The following is a 13,118-nucleotide window of genomic DNA, read 5'->3' on the forward strand; positions in this document are numbered from 1 at the left end:
GGCCAATCGAAGGCCTCTTTCTGGCATGGCTATACAGGGTTGTCCCAAAGTGTATGAGTGACCCAGTTTCTTTTTTCACACAGGAGAAAAAAAATGGCCAGGGGGGCTGCTGGTTTCCTGGAGGAGCCAGGATGCCGGGCAGGCCCCTCTGTCCCATCCTGGTTGCTCCTGTGCAGGGATTGCTGGTTCACAGAGCAGTGTGGCCACTAGCAAAGCCAGCACAGCTGAGGCACCGGATGTGTCCATCATCTTCACTATTGCTGCCCACGTTCTTCCCCACCATATCTCTCAGCCTACTGGAAGTATCAGAAATTCCAAATTTTCAAACCAGTTTCAGTATTTTCAGTATATATGTTGGATTTTATAATGGTTCAGGGCCAGGAAAGGTTCAGTATCTCCCACACACAGACACTGGTCCATTTCCTGTTCTCGGGATCTCTGTACTTTGTTGGTCCAACTCTGACAGCAATTTAAAAATATTCAGTGCAGCCATATCATGGCAGGACTCCACATCCTTGACAATATCATGGCTGATCAGAGGTGGCTGAGAGGAGCAATTTATGAGATACAAATTCATTCTTGTTGTTTTTGGGATGTCTTTGTATTCAACCTGAAATCCCTGAACTGTGGAAAGATAGTCCAGCTGCTCAGAGGGTCTTGTGAGAGGTCCATGGGGTACGTGGCCTAAAGAGATGTTATTGTTTAAAATGGTCTCAGCTGTGGGTGAAGTGCCCCCATACAACAATTCTCAGGTTATCATGGAAGTTACCATAGCCTTAGCAGCATTTGGAGCTGCTCTGGAGAAATATTTGGTATGATGTCCTTGACTGACTCCTATGGCCTGCGCAACCTCAGGCACCATGGGGAGAATTCCAGCAGGCAACTGCTGATGACTAAGATAAGGCATCTCAAATTCACCCTCTTTAGGACTAGTCCCATTTTTATCCCCAGAACCAAGTTCAAAAAACGTTATTTTTCTTTCATTCCCTGGTTTCTATACTGGTATCTTCTCTGACTTGAGTGTTGGTTTGGTGGGCTGAGCTTGAGGAATTTTGAAACCAAGGATCTCCAGCACATTTTCCGCTGTGTTTCGTTTGGCCACCTTCTTGTTGGTGCCCGTTCCTTCTGCAGTGTGGTTTCCAACCTTTCCCTGCATTACAAACTCCCTGTGCTGTGGGAGGCCTTGCTCTGTGAGGAGAATGTATTCTGGTTGCTTCTTCTTTTTGGCCTTCTGGATCTGGGCCAGTCTACTAATCAGATTCATCCCCTGGCCATATTCTGGGCTTGTCTGTAACTTGCCTGTAGATTTGGTTTTATTTTTTATTTGTGGCTTCACTTGCTCAACTGCAGGTAAAGGTGGCAACCTCTTCAACTCCTCAAGAACAGCGATAGCATTCTTGGAAATCTTTTTGCTCTTCCCTTCCCCTTCCCCTACAACTGAAACCCTGGTCACAAAGTTCTTCATGTGGGGTGGGCCGCTCTTCAGGGCCACCTCAAAATTCACAGGCAAGTTCCATTTAAGTGCAATTTCAAACACTTGACTTATTTCAGATTTTTTGAGATTTTCTTCTGATTCTCTTCCATTCATCTCCAGCCTTTCTATAGGATCCTCAAGGCTTTAGCAGCAGCATCATGTTTTGCAGCCTCTCTGGTCTCTCCTTTCCCATTAAATTGCTGTCTTCCCACAGAAAGTTCAACTTGATAAAGTAAAGGTAGAACTGGAAATGGGTAAAAATACCTCAGAGGGTAAGTACCTCCTCTCATGTTGTAGTTACAGGTGGACTGCATCCGAAAGTAGGGATTGACAGGCTTATACACTGGTTTTTTTCCACGTTTCATGCACAGTGCATTTAGCTCAATGGTAGGAGTTATGTTTTCTTAAAGAGAGGCATTCCAGAAACAGTGTTGGTTTCACTCAGTTATGAGAGGTTACGTGGTTAGGAAACTCCTGGCTGTCCCCCTGCCGGCGGTCCTGGGCTGCAGCAGTGAGGACAGGAAGGAGGAAGGAAGAAGGGAGAGGAGGAAGGGACTGAGGAAAGGAAGAGGCAGAGCGGCCGCGGAGGAGGCAAACGCTGGGGGTGGGGGGTGACAAGTGGATTCTTTATGACAGTATACACTTGTAGTGCTAGCTATTTGAGAGCCTAAGGCAGAAGAATCACTTCCGCATAGGGGCTGGAGACCAACCTGGGCAACATAGCAAGCCCTTATCTCAAAAAAAAAACATTCTTAAAATGATCGTTATATGTTGTGCAAATTTTTCCTCAACTTTAAAACAAGAAAAATAAGATTGTGTTATTTGCTATAAAGCCACCCTTCTTACTCACAGTAAAACACAGTCCTTACAAGTATCAACAAAGTCTTACGTGACCTGCCCCATCTCTGTCTTCATTTCCTCCCATGCACCCACCTTGCTCACACAGTTCCAGATTATTCAAAAGTATCAAATACAAACTCACTTTAGGGTCTGTATAGATGCTTCCTTTATTTGTTTGCTTGCTTGTTTGTTTTGCCTAAAATGGTCTTCCCACAGGTACCTTCAGAGTTTTCTCCTTCCTTTGGTTTTGCATTTGTTCAAATGTCGCTTTATTATTAAGACTTACCTTAGCTATGCTAAAGAAAGCAGTGTATGTACACACACGTGTTCCTGGCACTTGCTGTCTCTTCTGTCTACATAATTTTCTCCCTCACACTTTTCAACATCTGATATACTATATATTTACTTGATTATTTGTTTTTTGTTTTCACTGCCTCCAAATCAAAGCTCTATAAGCAAGTTTCCTTGTTTAATTCACCAGTGTATCCCAGCACTTAAAACAGTGCCTGGCACATAGTAGACATTCATATGCATTTAACTGAACAAATAAAACTAATAAATAAACAAAGAACGGTAACTAAGTCTATAATGTCTCAGACAGTAAAAAATAAACTTTCCACATTGTCATGTGATTTTTGAGACAGTACTGTGAAAACAAGTAACAGGGGCTGAAATCCCAGGCCATGCAAGATATGAAATGAAGGTCATTCCTTGAGAAATGTATTAGCTATATAGTAGAAGACACAGCAGGGATATTGATTTTATTACTTTTACTTAAAAATTATTCTTTTGCCCTGTGCTCTAAAGAAAAAAGAACTCCAAGTAGAATCATTCCTCTAAAGAGGTTGCTTAACCATGGCCCATGGAGAGTGTTTTTCGCTTGTATTTTTTCCTAAAGATTAATATGTACTGATCCAGAGCTGATATAAAAAAACCTTAGGGCAAAAAAAGCAATTATTTGACATCTGTGCAGTAAAAAAATAAACTAAGAGGTGGACGTCCTGGGCTCTATCTGTATGATCTCATGTAAATCACTTATCCTGCTTTCTTTTCTGTAAAAATAAAGGGGTTGAATTAAATTATCTCAGAGGCACCATAATTTTATAGAAAACTCATTTATAGTCTCTTAACCTGTTTTCATATTTAGGATAAATAAGAGTCTTCTCGATTAAATGAGACAAGATGTTACAGAAAACCAGATGCGGGAGGTTTCAGAAATTACATTCTGGCTGATGATGTCAGATGTGTTAATCAGGTTCAGCAAAAACCATTCTTATCAACACAGGGAAAAAGCAGGCCCCATAACCTGGAATAGATGAGTCACACACCCAAGGCTGTATGGATAAAATCAAGGTATATGCATATAATTATAAACCATACATATATCATAAAGAACAAAGTAGTCTCTTGGTGCCATGTTATAATTTTCTACATTTTTCTTTTACTCCTTGAATTATAACATAAGTTGAATATATTTAACTGTCCAATTTCATAAGTTCTGACACACATATACACTCAAAAAAGCATCACATCAATTAAGGAATATTTCTATCACTTCCAAAAATTTCCTCATGACCCTTTGTAATCCTTTCCTCTCTCCTTGCCCCTGTCCCCAGGCAAGTGCTGATCTGATTTCTGTCACTAAAATTACTTTGCAGCTTCTAGAATTTTAAATAAACAGTATCATACACTAGGTATTCCTTTTGTTTGCTGTCTTTCATTCAGCATGATTATTTTGAGATTTACCCATGTTGCTGCATGTATAAATCAACAGCTCATTCCTTTCCATAGTTGATTAGTATAATATGGTATAAACAAGCCACAGTTCATCCATTTGCCTACTGATGGACATTTGGGCTGTTTCTATGTTTTAGCTATTGCAAACAAAGATGCTATGAACATTTGTGCACATATCTTTAAATGGACTTATGCTTTCAAGTTTTTGAGTTAATACCTAGAAATAGGAGGGCTGTAGGTATACACTGAACTTTTTGAGACACTGATAAACTGCTTTACAAATGTCTGCACCATTGTACATTCTTATCACCAGTGTCTGAGAATTCTAATTATCCTATATCCTCACCAACAATTGCTATGGTTATTATTTTTTATTTTAGTCATTCTGCTGCATACATAATAGCATGTTTATTATTATTTTAGTTTGCATTTTTCTAATTACTAATGATACTGAACATCTTTTTAAGTGCTTATTTGACATCTGTATATGGTCTTTGGTGAAATGTTTGTTCAAATCTTGCTCATTTTTTTTTCACTTAACATGCATATGATATTAAGAAAGAAATTAAAAATTTAGGAAATCAACCCAGTCACATACATTTAGACAGTTTTGTAGGTCACAAATCAAAAATATAAATGAATATTCATACTCATAGAAAATGAGATAAAATCATTTCCTGTCAGGTGAGGAAAAATTGTGGGAAAAAAATCACAGGAAAAAAAAGCCTAAAGGCGGACGGGCAGGTCTGTGCACGCCCTGCCGAGGTCCTGCATCCCACGGAGCCTGCCAGGTCCGCCACTGCACACTGGCAGGTCTGCCCACACCCTGCCGAGGTCCCCAGTCGTGCGGAGGATGCCGGGTCACCCCGCTGCAGACAGGCAGCCACCTGGTTCCACACTACAAAGACTCAGAGGACACCAGACCACCAGACCAAGGTACTCAGTCCCGCTGTTCCTGGCCCAGAGGGAGGGGCTTCCAGGCCACCATCCCTCCCACCGCTCCCGGCCCAGACGGAGGGGCTTCTGAGCCACCATCCCACTGCTCCTGGTCCAGAGGAAAGGGCTTCCCGTCCACCATCCCGCCCACCGTTCCCAGCCCACAGGAAAGGGCTTTTGGGTCAGCATCCCTACCGCTGCGCCCGGCCCCTGTCCCACCTCACCCAACTCAGAGGAGGTAATCCATGCAGGTGCTAACAGCCCCCTCCCTCAGGCAAAATGAGAAAACACGTAAAGTCTCAAAACCAGACTTCCAGATCACCTACAGCAACCCCAAAGGGAAATGAGATGGAACACTCTGATACTCAACCACTTAGACCCATTGAACAGGCAACAAAAGGGGATCTGGAAAAAATGAAATCAGAAATAATTTCTCAGATAACAGGAGAAATTGTGCCCTTAGTGCAAAACATGATTAATAAATCTAAAGAGGAGCTCGGGAACATGATGGAATCCCAACATAAGAAACAAATGGAATCCATAAAACAGATGCAAATAGATTTCCAGGACATGAAAAACTCAATTGAAAGTCTACACAGCAGAATGAGCCAATGTGAGGACAGAATTTCAGATATAGAAGATAAGATTGCAATTAGTGACCAGGAAAAGAAAAATGGCTTCAAAATTATAAGGGAACATGAGAAATCAATCCAGCAGCTGCTAGATGATGCAAAGAAGAATAACATAAGACTGATTGGGCTCAATGAAGAAACAGGAGAGAGTGCAAATGACATAAAACATCTCTTCACAGAAATAATGGCAGAAAACTTCCCAAGCAGGGGAAATGAGCTTGACATACAGATAAGTGAAGCATACAGGACTCCAAATAGCCTTGATCAAAAAAAATCTACACATAGGCATATACTTGTTAAGATTCCAGAAATTCAACAGAAGAACAAAGTTCTCCAAGCAGTCAGAGAAAAGAAACAAATCACATACAAAGGAAAGTCCATCAGAATCACATCAGACTTCTCAACACAAACCATCAAGGCAAGAAGAGCTTGGAGTGACATATTCCAAGCCCTAAAAGAAAACAGCCTCCAACCCAGATTGATGTACCCTGCAAAACTATCTTTCAAAATGGATGGAGAAATAAGATACTTTCATGACAAAGAGCACCTTAGGAACTTCATGAATACCAAACCAGCACTCCAAAGAATTTTACACAATATCCTAGGAACAGACATTGAGGATCACACCCCCAGGAAGCAAAGCAGAATGAACCCATCTGGCATGACAAGAAATTAAATATAAAGGGGGAGAACCCAACAAAAAGAAAAAGTCATAGCAATGACAAGTCAATATGTTTCAGTTATAACCATCAATGTTAATGGTCTCAATTCACCAATCAAAAGAAATAGACTGGCAGAATGGGTCAAGAAGCAAAATCCAACACTATGCTGCATACAAGAAACACACTTAATTCAAAAGAAAACTCATAGACTGAAAGTTAAAGGGTGGAAAACAATATTCCATGTGACAGGAACCTGAAAAAAAGCAGGAGTAGCTATGCTCTTTGCAGATCAAGTAGATTTCAAACCAACACTGATTAAGAGAGATGAAGAAGGACACTACATCCTTGTAAAGGGAAGAATCCAAGAGGAAGAGATGACAATCATAAATATCCATGCGTCAAACACTAACGCGCCCAACTATATAAAACAAATACTAACAGACATGAAAAGTCATATATGCACTAATACAATTGTAGTGGGGGACCTCAACACCCCACTGTCACAAATAGATAGATCAACTAGACTAAAAATTAGTAATGAAATATAAGAACTCAATCGAGCTCTTGAACAAATGAACTTAACAGATGTTTACAGAGTCTTCTACCCCACAAAATCAGAATACACATTCTTCTCAGCTGCACATGGGTCATTCTCCAAAATAGACCACATACTCACACATAGAACATGTTTAAGTAAGTGCAAAGGAATTGAAGTTATCCCCTGTATATTATCAGACCATAGTGCGATGAAATTGGAGATCCATAGCAAAAGAAACTCAAGAAGTTTCATAAACGTGTGGAAATTGAACAACACACTTCTGAATAACCAATGGGTCACAGAGGAAATTAAAGAAGGAACAAGACAGTTCCTTCAAATAAATGACAATGACAATACAACATATCAGAATCTATGGGACACAATGAAAGCAGTCTTATGAGGGAAATTCATAGCAGTGAATACGCATATTAGGAAAACAGGACAAGCCCAATTAAACAACCTGATGCTGAACCTCAAGCTTCTAGGAAAAGAAGAGCAGGACAACCCCAAAGCTCATACAAGGGAGGAAATTATAAAGATCAGAGGAGAAATCAATGCAATGGAGACTAAGAGAATGATACAAAAAATCAATGAAGCCAAGAGTTGGTCCTTGAAAGAATCAACAAAATTGACAAACCTTTAGCCAACCTTTTCAGAAAAAGGAAACAAAAGGCCCAAATCCATGCAATTAGGAATGAAAAGGGTGAAACTACAACAGACCCAGCAGAAATCCAGAGGATCATCAATACCTACTTCCAGAACCTATACGCCAGTAAGATGGACAACACAGAAGAAATGGACAGATTCCTAGATACATATGAATTACCAAAGTTGAACGAAGAAAACCTAAAAATTCTGAACAACCCAATATCAAGCAATGAAATTGAAAATGTAATTAAAAACTTATCAACTAAGAAAAGCCCAGGCCCTGATGGCTTCACTGCTGAATTCTACAAGACATTTAGAGAGGAACTGCTGCCACTACTGTTTAAACTCTTCAGTGAAATTGAAAGGGAAGCAATACTCCCAAATTCATTCCTGGAAGCAAGCATCCCCTTGATCCCCAAAGCAGAGAAAGACCCAACTGAAAAAGAGAACTATAGGCCAATCTCACTAATGAACATAGATGCAAGCATCCTTAATAAGATACTGGCAAACAGAATGCAGAAGATCATCAAGAAGATCATACATCCTCATCAAGTGGGATTCATCCCAGGGATGCAGGGATGGTTCAATATACGAAAATCAATTAATGTAATACACTATATCAATAGAGCCAAGGACAAAAACCATATGATTATCTCCATAGATCCAGAAAAAGCATTTGACAAAATCCAACATTCATTTATGATAAAAACCCTACAAAAAATTGGAATAGATGGTCTCTACCTCAAACTGGTAGCAGCCATCTATGAAAAACCAACAGCCAATATCATACTAAATGGTCAAAAACTGAAATCCTTCACACTCAAATCAGGAACAAGACAAGGATGTCCACTATCACCACTCTTGTTCAATATAGTTCTGGAAACATTAGCCACAGCAATTAGACAAGAGAAAGAAGTAAAAGGAATAAAGATAGGTAATGAAGAAATCAAATTGTCATTAATTGCAGATGACATGATACTCTATATAGAAGACCCCAAGAACTCCACCAAAAGTCTTCTAGACTTAATAACTAAATTCAGTCAAGTAGCTGGTTACAAGGTCAACACACAAAAATCAATGGCTTTCCTCTACACCAATGACAGACTCACTGAGACAGAAATAGGGCAAACAATTCCTTTCACAATAGCATCCAAAAAGCTGAAATACCTAGGAATCATCCCAACAAAAGAAATCAAAGACCTCTTCTCTGAAAACTATGGCACTCTGAAAAGAGAGATTGAAGATGATATCAGAAAATGGACAGACATCCCCTGCTCCTGGGTAGGAAGGATTAATATAGTGAAAATGACCATACTTCCCAAACTGCTATATAGATTTAATGCAATTCCAATTGAGATCCCAGCAGCATACTTCATGGACCTTGAGAAAACAATCCAAAACTTCATTTGGAACAAGAAGAGACCCAGAATAGCAAAAGCAATTCTAGGTAACAGAGACATGGCAGGGGGTATCACAATCCCCAACCTGCAACTCTACTAGAAAGCTACTGTGAGAAAAACAGGATGGTACTGGCAAAGAAACAGACTTGAGGACCAGTGGAATAGATTAGAAGATACAGAAACAACACCAGAAAACACTCAGCCATCTCATCTTTGATAAAGGAGCCAAACACCCTCACTGAAGGAAAGATAGCCTCTTTAATAAATGGTGCTGGAAAAATTGGGCTTCAACTTGCCAAAGATTAGAACTAGACCTGTATCTCTCACCATGCACTAAACTAAAATCAAAATGGATTAAAGATCTAAATATTCAAATAGAAACTCTGAAGCAGTTGGAACAGAGGTTAGGTAGAACCCTTGAAGACATCGGTGTAGGAAAAGATTTTATGAACAAAACTTCAGTTGCCCATGAACTAGCACAATCAACAAGTGGGATCTCTTCTTATTAAAAGGCTTCTGCACAGCAAGAGAAACCACCAGCAGTGTGAAGAGACAACCCACAATGTGGGAAAAAATCTTCACCTGCTCTTCCTCAGACAAAGGTCTACTATCTCGAATCTATAAAGAACTTAAAAAGATCAGACCTCCCAAATTTAAAGACCCAATCTGAAAATGGGCATCTGAAATGAACAGACGTTTCTCACACAAAGAAGTAGGAAGAGCAAATAAATACATGAAAAAATGTTCAACATCACTGGTCATTCGAGAGATGCAAATGAAAACAATGCTGAGATTCCACCTCACTCCAGAAAGAATGGCTGCTATCATGAAATCAACCAATAACAAATGCTGGCGGGGCTGTGGGGAAAGAGGAACCCTGCTCCACTGCTGGTGGGAGTGTAGACTGGTGCAAGCACTGTGGAAATCAGTATGGAGATACCTCAAAGAACAAGGACGGGATGTCCCATTTGACCCTGCTATTCCACTGCTGGGGATCTTCCCCAAAGAATTAAAAGAATCATACCACAGTGATATATGTGCGCCCATGTTCATAGCAGCACAGTTTGTAATAGCTAAAACTTGGAAACAGCCCAAATGCCCATCAACTGGAGACTGGATAAAGAAAATGTGCTTTTTTTAAATAAAATGGAGTACTACTCAGCCATAAAAAATGAGAAATTAGAGACATTTATAGCTAAGTGGATGCAGATTGAGGCAATACTCTTAAGGGAAATAAATAGGACACACATGTGTAAATACCAAATAGTTTCTCTGGTGTGAGAAACTGAAAGTATAAATAAAGACTAAATGTATAATAGGTCATGTGAAATAGGAAGAAAAGGGGCAAAGGGGAAGGAAGTGGGAGGGCTAGGGGAAAGGACAGAAGGGAATGGGATTAATATGAGAAAATGGAAAAATAGGACCAAAATCTTTGTAAATAGGGAGGGCTGGAGGGGTTGAAGGGAGGGCTGGGCAAGGGTGAAAAATAAGAACCAAGAGAGACTATGTAAAGGTGCAAATTTCCAATGATGAATGTCATTATATTGTATACCTAAAATGTACCAATGATTAGAACAAATAATCGATAATGTAAAATAGGAAGAAAAGGTCCAAAGGGGTAGGGGTAGTTGGAGGGGCAGGGGAAAGGAAAGAAGGGAAAGGAAAAATGATGAGAAATGGAAAAAATGGAAATAAAGTCTTTGTAAATGGGGAAGGGTGGAGGGCGTGAAGGGAGGGCTAGAAATGGGGAAAAAATAAGAACCAAGATGCATTATGTAAAGGTACAATTCCCAATGAGAAATGTAATTGTGTTGTATACCTACAATGTACCAATAAAAAAATTTAATTTAAAAAAACCCCTAAAATTTACTCACAACAACCAAATGAGGCAAGGTACAAGGCCTCAAGTCATAATGTTCAAAAAGTAATGGCTAAGAAAAAAAATTTAGCTCATCAAAATTCCTTAGCTAATAGCTTCCAATGTGGTGATGTTCAGATTGAATGAGCGAGTAGACAATTCTGAAATAAATCAGGAAACAAAGTCCTCAAGGATGGAAAGGGAAGGGGATTAAAAAAAAAAGAAGCTGTAATGTGTACATGTAACCACTCCCCAAGATGATTGTAAACTGCATGAATTGCAAACATGTGCTAATAAAAAAAAAAATCAAGTTGCAAAAAAAAAGTCCTCAAGGTTTGCAGTCCTAAGTACCACTGTGGGAACTCAACAGAGGCAGACAAGACTGCTAGAGTATGCCATCTCCTAGGACATTGGCTTGATCTTGAGGATTCACTCAGAGCTGGGACAAGTAGGCACTGGACAAAGACATGTAAAAGAATTTTAGAAGATCAAAACCTGGGACAACAAGCTGCCTTCTACCCTTCACTTGAGGTACAAGAAAAGAATTACAATTTCTTCAGTAAATGATGCCAGCAAAATTGGATATCCACAACCAGAAGAATTAGACCCATAAATCAACTCAAAATGATTAAAAACTTAAATGTAAGATATGAAGTTAGTCCAGGGAAAGGCTTCAGGACATTGAAAATAACAAGGATTTTTTGGGGGGGTTAAACTTCAAAAAAGGTAAAGGAAACAAAGCCAAGCAGGTGCTATTTTTCAACACTAATCTTTTGAACAAGAATAAATCTACTTAAAAATTAAAATGCCTACAGGGAATTTCTTATCATGAGGAGCCCTGTGGTCCAGTCACAGGTCATTCTGCATGAACGAGAAGATTTGGTATGTGATACCTACTATTCCTGGCCCATTTTGTAGTGATAGTGTCCAACCCAAATTGAATAGGTTCAAGTGGTAAACAATACCTCTTAATAAATAAAGCCAAGAACACATCACTGTAAAACAGAACATAACCAGAAAGTTCTTCATGCCAACAACAAATTCTCTTCACTCTATTTAACCTCAATCCTCAGCACGCGTGTGCACACACACACACACACACACACAAATAGGAATATGAAAACACAATGCAACAAAATGCCTCCAAAGATGCCCAACTCTTCCAAAGTAGACCCAAAGAGTACCAATGTAGAGAAAAACAAACAACCAATAGTTGAGCTATAAGAAATAAAGAAGAAGCAAAGAAACTCAGCAAGCTCAAAGAGGACATAACCCAAAAGAGAGTGAAACTGTGAAACAAATTAACCATTGTGGTTACAGGAAAAACAAATAAAACATTGGAAGAGCTAAAAAACATTCAAAACTTAAATGACAAATTTACCCCAAAAAGTTGACTCCACACAGAGGTGTCAAACAGAAATCCTAGAGATAAAGACTTCTATTGAATACATAATCAGAAATGATCAATGTGAAGATAAGGTTTCAAAAATCAAGGACAAAGTGATATGACTTGATGATATACTAAGAAATACTTTAAAAACAATAAGAAAACAAGAAAAATTCACCCAACAGCTATTAGATGATGATAAGAAGGATAACCCAAGGATAATTGTTCTTTTAGAGAAATTCGAGGACAGCACATATGGAATAAAAACTCTGTTTACAGAAATCATTGCAGAAAACTTTCAAAGTATAAGGTAAGACCTCAATATACCATACAGGCAAGCAAGGCTTGTAGAATGCCAAATAACTATGATGAAAAAAAATCAACTCTTATTGACATATCATGTCAAAATCTCAGAAGTCCAACACAAAGACAGAATCTTAAAAGCAAAAAATCACTTATAAAGGTAAACCCACTAGTCCTATAGCAGACTTTCCAACACAAACTTTGAAGGCCAGCAGAGCTTGGAATTAAGTGTTTCAAACCCTAAAAGAAAACAACTTCCAATCCAAACCAATATCTCCTGGAAAACAATCTTTTAATATTGACAGATAAATACGGACATTCCATGACAAAAACCACCTTACAAAATTCATAAATGTCAAAAAAAGCAATCCAAAATAATACCCAGGAATATCTTAGACACAGACAGTGAATCCAACAAAGTCAAAAAGCCAATGGAATTAATACATCAAGCAAGGAAAGTACTTAAACAAAAAGGGAAAAATTAAAATGCAACAAAAGAAAAAGAATGCAATGATAAGAATAAGCTGAAAGCTTTCGATAATAACTTTCAATGCAAATAGCCTCAAGGTGGCAATTAAAAGATTGGCAGACTGGATAAAAAACAAAACAAAACCCACTGCCCGTTACATTCAAGAAATTCATCTAGTCCATAAAGAAATTCATAAACTAAGAATCAAGAGATCAGAAAACATATTTCATGCAC

At 38.9% G+C, this 13,118-nt stretch overlaps 1 protein-coding gene and 1 pseudogene across 4 annotated transcripts in view; both read right to left on the reverse strand.

Moving 5' to 3' along the window:
* The window catches only part of Sytl4 (synaptotagmin like 4), a 68,992-nt gene that overhangs the window by 27,638 nt on the left and 28,236 nt on the right, over window positions 1-13,118 (reverse strand). The window lies entirely within an intron of this gene.
* On the reverse strand, window positions 247-1,966 carry LOC106008483 (double-stranded RNA-binding protein Staufen homolog 1 pseudogene; annotated as a pseudogene).

The sequence above is a fragment of the Heterocephalus glaber genome, unplaced genomic scaffold, assembly GCF_053883595.1.
Source record: "Heterocephalus glaber isolate CG9 unplaced genomic scaffold, H.glaber_assembly_v1.0 deba00001613, whole genome shotgun sequence".
Classification (NCBI taxonomy): Eukaryota; Metazoa; Chordata; class Mammalia; order Rodentia; family Bathyergidae; genus Heterocephalus; species Heterocephalus glaber.